Source organism: Gordionus sp. m RMFG-2023, chromosome 1, assembly GCF_954871325.1.
Source record: "Gordionus sp. m RMFG-2023 chromosome 1, tfGorSpeb1-WG-v2, whole genome shotgun sequence".
Taxonomy (NCBI): Eukaryota; Metazoa; Nematomorpha; class Gordioida; order Chordodea; family Parachordodidae; genus Gordionus; species Gordionus sp. m RMFG-2023.
In genome coordinates, this window is record NC_088775.1 from 71,727,571 (window position 1) to 71,734,623 (window position 7,053).

The window sequence follows — 7,053 nt, forward strand, 5'->3', positions numbered from 1 at the left end:
TTATTTCTAGTTGGGCATTTTCTTTTTCTCTGCTTTTCTTTTAGTTTCAGAATTTCGTTTTCGTCATATTTTTGACAAAGACTAAGCTAAAACTCAATTATAGCCTAAAGGCAATTCAAGAGAGAGAATCGATGAACTCCAAAATAAAAAGGAATTTAATAAAAGAACTGAATCACCTACTCTTAAAAAGTTGAGGGAAGATTATTATGCGAGGATACAAAATCGAAAGTGAGTTTTGTTTTATTAAATTAATAAGCATTTTATTTATTTTAATGTATATTATAATATTTTACTATACAAGGTCCTAGCCACAGCCGCTAATGTAGATGAAAGATCCAATACTCTTTTCGATGATAGATTGAAAGATAAGATCGAACAAATAAAACAGAAAATGAGGGATAGTTTACTCGTGTTTGGAATCTCCACCAAGGACATAGGAGAAAAACTGTTTTTGGATAAGGGACAACATGAAAACAAATCCGTCACTCCTGTCATTCGTTACTCAACAGATTTAGAGGTCAAAAGAATTATACTACGTATCATATCCCGATACTTTCCTAACTACGAACAGTTAAAAATTTTGAACGAAAAGCATAAAGTTTTTGATATATCCAAGATTAAAACCGATCCAACCCTTCTAGCACAAGATGACCTATCGATTTATAAATATTACGATTTGGCTATGGACATAGTGAATAGAATAATGATCGTGATCAAAAACTAAAAATCCAAATTGGCAAAATATAAAAAAGGGCCTAAAAATGGATCGGAAAACAATCAAGAACTAATTAAGGATGTCCTATACACTCATATGTTTTTAGAGACTTTGTGGCAAGAGGAGCAAAAAGTTGTTGGTACATTTTTTAAACAATTTTCAAATAACGATGCAATTAACAAAGATAAGATATATTGTATAATTAATTTTGAAATTTATGTTAAATTTAACGAAGATCCACAATCACTCAAAATGGTATGCACGTCATACTTGCGCCTTAATTTTATAAGTTCAAAGGTTTGAACGTGCAAATTTTAACTAGATACAATACTTGGATATTTCAAGCAATGCCCCTAGGATCTTTTATAATATACTTCATAGTTCATAAAAGATAAGAGGAACTAGAGGTGAGCGCGGGCCGTGAAATTACTCGTGACCCATCGTGTCACAGCGTGAGTGTGAAAATAAAATTTAAATTATTAGGCTTGACTGAGGCTTGACGGGCCTTCCCAAAATTTTTCCCGGGCGGGAACATGAACTTCCCGTGAATCACGGAAATTTTAACTTTTTTTATAAATATAAATTTGCAATTTTATAATTATAATACATATTTTCTAATTTAATTTAGTTCTTTTTTAAAAAAGAAAAATTTTTGAAAACAAAAAATATCCAGGCATTTTATAAACAACATCTGGTGTCACGCTCCTAGTTCTATTTTCTTTTTATGTTTAGGTGTTTTGTCGCGAGATTTTTTACTTAAACTTTAAAATTTATTCTCAAGCACTTAGGGTGGGCTTAATTCTAGATTTCCATTTCAAAAGCCATAAGTTTTAAATAAACAATCTTAAAAATGTGAAATGATATAAAATTAGATGATATGCATAAGTCAATGCCAACCAGCGTCTACATGGCAGAAAATTTGATGGAGGCAAACCCCTCCAAAATCTACCCATACCCACCTGCGGCCTTCGGCCGCGAAATTTACAGACCTACGATGGTATAGTGATTTTATTTAAAAAATCTTATCTGCCACCATTTATAACCTTACAACATAATTCTATTTACAATCTTTCAAGCCTATTTAGGGAAAAAAATTTAAAAATTTGTAAGTGATAATGAACTTTTATTTAAATAATGCAATCTTTTCATAATTTGGTATTCACTTTATTTTCATAAAATATATATAAGTGAATTAAATGAGATAACATATTAATATTTCTTTGAAAAAGATCTAAAATATTGTAAAAAATATAAGACGAATAAATTTAAAGAGGTATATTTAGCTTGATTCCACATAATTAAAAACATGTATTGTAAATAGAGCTATTATATAAAATATTAGAATAAAATGAATTATAGTATATTTTGCATTCAAATTATAAAATGTTAAATTAAATATACATTATTTAAAAGCCTATATATTCGCTGTGAAAAAGATACATTAATTATTTTATTAATAATTTGGATAACCTTATTGATGTTAAAGCAAATTGTGTTATAATATCATCAATTGTAAATTTTTCAAAAACATCAATTTCGCTGGATATTAACAGTAAATTTTCCAAAAATGGGTCCGAAATTTTATTCCGCATTCGAGTTTTGTTAATTTTTACTTTACTCATGGCTCTTTCGGCTGAACAGGAAGTTGTAGGAAGGGTTAATAAATATTTATATAATAAATTTAAATTTGAATAAGAATTTAATTGATTTAAAAGTCGGTATGGTAATATAAAAGAAAATTTTATCCATTTTTTTATTTTGGTCATGATTTCGCTGTTGATATTTTCTTTGGTGATTTGATCGTTTGCAATACCTTTAATTATATACAATTACAAATAAAATATCAATAAATTACTTTCATCAATATATAACGCGTCATTCTTTTTAACTTTTAAAAGATCTTCGCAAAAAATGATTGATTGAGACTCCAAATATAAAGAGCGAAAATCATTATATTCATCATGTTTTGGACATCCAATTGATAAGTATTACAAATTTCGGATATTTGCCATCCTTCTATTTTTTCATTATCCATAATTCCAGCGGGAGTAAAAATGGATATCTGTGATAAAAAATTTAAACAATCATAATTAAATCGATCATTTAGGTGATTAATTATTGCATTTAGAACAGGGAAAAATATTTCCGTTCTATATCTATAATAATAAATAATAATTTAAATTTTTTTAATTTATTCAACTTGTTTTTTTTTGTTCAACATAATTATTGAATTCTGTTTGATCCAATTTGAATATTGATTTCATATTATACAAATCAGTTATTACATTATTCTTTTACAAAAAACTATTAGATAAGGAATGTAATTTTAAAAATATATTGTCTCCATTAGCTATATTTTAAAATTATTTATAGAAATAGTAACTAATATTAACCTTTTAGTTTTTGTAATTTATTTTTTGTATGTTGTATTAATTTGGTTACCAAAGCCAAATCATTACCAACTGCCTGCATTTCAATACAAGCCTCATGTGTACATTTCAATATTTCTTTCAAAATAAAAAGACTTAATATAAAATTTTCATCTTTAATTCTTGATAATAACCCATCGGCAATGGAAGAGGTGCTTGGGTCATTAGAATCTTTTAATTCAACTAATGATGCTAAAATATGTTCATAAACATCTAAAAAGATTTCTACAGATTTGTAGGATGATGACCAATTTCTGAAAATATATAAGTTTCATTAAAAATATTTTATTTACCTTGTTGTGTTTTTAATTCTTTTAAGAGATTTCTTGGACTTTCTCATTTGATATTTAACAAACACACCTTGACGTCTAACTCCATTCATAAAATTATATAACTCATCTAATATTCCCATTGCCTTTTTCATTTCAATTTTGCATCCACAAACATGAGCAACTACTAAAATTAGCCGATGTGCATGGCACCAAATATAGATGGCTTTTGGAGCCTCTTTCAATATTAAAGCCTGCATTCCTTTGTATACTCCTCTCATATTCCCTGCACCATCCATACTTTGTCCAACCAAATAATCAAGAGGAAGACCAAGATCATTAAACTTAGAAAAAACATGTTTCTTTATATTTTCCCCAGTGGTTTCTGATGTTGTAAAAACATGTATGATCCTTTCTACAGGATGTGGATGCAGATCATCTTCTATATACCGTACAAGCAAAGCTATGCATTCTTTATCATATGTTCCATCTAATATGATGCTATAGGCACGATTCTCTTTAATTGTTTGAATAATGCTTTTTGTTATTTTTATCTTAATAATTTCAGTTATTTTTTTCACGTGGCCATATGACAGTAAATTTATATAAGGTCTCGAAATTTTATCTGATTTTTTTCTCCGCAATTTTTCGTTGTTATCCATGTATGCACGTAAAGTTGGAACCGTTTTTGCCATTAATTTTATGAGACACATAAAATTACCTTCATTCGAATTAGAACCCCAAAAGGCTATATTACATTTTATAAGGTACATAATGGCATTGATAATATTATGAACTATATTACGATTTTCCATGATTATATCAAGCTTATTTGATAGCAAATGATCTTGAATGCGTTTATTTGCAAGCCAAGTCATGTTTGCATATTCACAATCTTTATGAAGAGAAGATGCTTCGTGTCTCTCTAAGTCACGCTTTATGTTTTTCCAATTTACCCCATGTTGAGTCCAAAAAGTATTGGACTTAGAGCCACCAAACATAATACAATATAGACAAAAGACTTTGTCTAAAGTAGTGCTATAAGAGAGCCAATGGGTTGAGGGAACCATCTATATTAACCTTTCCATAGGCGTAGCCAGGGGGGGGGGGCAAGGGGAAATTCCCCCCCTTCAGAAATTTATCACTTTTTGTAAATATCATTTATAGCTAATAAAAAATATCCCCCTTAGTCCTCTCCCCACTCCCTGACCCTCATATATGTATGCATATATCTTAAATAATAATTTAAAAGAAAGAATGTAAAAGTTGATATTTTTTTATAAAACTATTCATCATAATTTATAGATTTTTGAGAAAATAAATTTATAAATATATAAAATGAACCAAAAATGTTTTTTAATAAATGGAATATAGGCCAAGGATAAGTCTTAAGACAGAAGTGAAATGTATTATAATTATTAATAATAGATCTATAAAATTACTAAATAATATAATATATCAAATATAATTTTTTATAAAGTGAGTAATTTTAATTTATTTATCTCAATAAAAGTAAAATATAATTATAAAACTATTGATAAAATTAAATCATAAATTAAAAAAATATTAAAGCACAATATAAACAGTGGAATATTATATGTCGTCGATTTACAATATATCTAATTATCAAATGACAATCAAGTATTTTTACTAATATAGCGAATTATATATTTTACAGAAAACTATAAAATATTGATAAGGACATCAGAAAATATCTTTTAAAGACATTGTGGGATAAATAATATGAAGATTACATTTATATATACTTAAATAAAATAGATGGCGTTAAATAATTGTATGCATATTGTTGCTATATTTAATATTAAGAGCATTGATTAGTAAATTTTGTCAGATTATTAACTGTAATATATTCTCTAACTGTCAAATGTGTCTGTAAAATTGGAATTTTACCTAGTATTTTATAACTAATTCTATATAATAGGGTAAAATCAACTATATCTACTTACTTATTATAAATAAATTTCTTATAATTGTTTGGAATAAATTATTACCATGCTTTTATATTAAGGTATATACAATACAAGTAATTTATTATATTTTTATTTTATATAAACTAATAAAAATATATTTCATATTTGTTCCAGGCTTATTTAAAAATATATTGGTATAGAAATAATGGATGGGTAAAAATTAATGAAAATATATATTATTTAAAACCTCTTGTTAGTAACAGGATATTGAAATTTATTTGTACATGGCTGACAAGGGCCTACAGCAATTATGAAATTTATCAAAATATTTGTCATCCTAAATAATATAAAGTGAAAAGGGTCATTTGGTTCCTTTTTTTGTATAGCTGAATAAGACTTGGACTTTGAATATCCTCATAATTTATTCCCTTCAAAAGTCATTATATAAATTTTATTTAAATATAATGCCTCATGCAAAGTAAGTGCCTCACTAGAACCGGGGATTGGATGAGGAGATAATACAATTTGTGAATCTTCAATATTGGAGATTTGCTATAAATAAAGAGTATAATTTGTTTACTTATGAAAATCTATTTTTAATATAATTTCAGCGCCAAATGGTCATTTTATTCTTAGCTACATTATAATTAAGTTAATCAATAAATGTTGGAAATATTTAAATGTCCTAATTTATTTTCTTCAAAAGTTATCATATAATTCGTATTTAAATTAAATACCTCATCATGCAAAGTAAGCGCCTCACTGGAACTGGGGATTGGATGAGAAGATAATACAATTTGTGAATCTTCAATATTGGAGATTTGCTATAAAGAGTATAATTTGTTTACTTATGAAAAACTATATTTTTAATAAAATTTTAGTCAAATGGTCATTTTATTCTTAACTACATTATAATTAAGTTTTTAATAAAGGTTGGAAATATTTAATTAACCTCATAATCATAATTTATTTCTTTCAAAAGTTATCATATAATTCGTATTTAAATTAAATACCTCATCATACAAAGTAAACACCTCACTGGAACTGGGGATTGGATGAGGAGATAATACAATTTGTGAATCTTCAATAACTGAGATTTTCTATAAATAAAGAGGAGTTTAATATCTTTCCTTATGATAACTATATTTTTAATAAATTTTTAGGCAAATGATAATTTTTTTTAACTACATTATAATTAAGTTTTTAATAAATGTTTTAATTCTACATGAATACATGATTGAGAAAATAGGTATTAAAAATATTATGAAGTCCAACATAAAGTTATCAGGTTACAATGGAAAGATGATACAAGTAATAGGTAAAGCACAAGTGAATGTAGAATACAAAGGGAATTCACATATTTTGAACGCAATAATCATAAACATCAATATGACTTTGTTAGATCATGTAAAAACATTTTTAAAATATACTTAAAAGATTCATAGGCATGATAGATGCAGATTAATATAAAACTGCGATCACATGAAGAAATCATAAAACAATATTATAATGACTATAAAAATAAAAACAATATTAAGTATAAATAAAATTGTGAAATTCATGATGAAAGTATATTATCTAAAGAAATTCTAATAGCTAAATAAAACAATGATAATAAACATACCTAATATAACACATAATGTAAATAAAGGGGATGAAACTCACACAGATAACATTTTGAAAATAGTTGATTCCAAATCATATTTTAT

The 7,053-nt window shown here is 26.3% G+C and overlaps 2 long non-coding RNA genes across 2 annotated transcripts; both read right to left on the minus strand.

The window, feature by feature from the left end:
• Nucleotides 1–3,026: 3,026 nt before the first annotated feature.
• LOC135922240 (uncharacterized) lies at nucleotides 3,027–3,555 on the minus strand. The gene is made up of 3 exons (XR_010570806.1): nucleotides 3,438–3,555; nucleotides 3,109–3,398; nucleotides 3,027–3,065 (listed from the first exon to the last, which is right to left on the minus strand). It is a non-coding gene; the product is annotated as an uncharacterized LOC135922240 (long non-coding RNA).
• A 2,179-nt stretch (nucleotides 3,556–5,734) lies between these two features.
• On the minus strand, nucleotides 5,735–6,444 carry LOC135922200 (uncharacterized). Its single transcript, XR_010570779.1, has 3 exons — nucleotides 6,358–6,444; nucleotides 6,082–6,168; nucleotides 5,735–5,896 (listed from the first exon to the last, which is right to left on the minus strand). It is a non-coding gene; the product is annotated as an uncharacterized LOC135922200 (long non-coding RNA).
• Nucleotides 6,445–7,053: the final 609 nt, after the last annotated feature.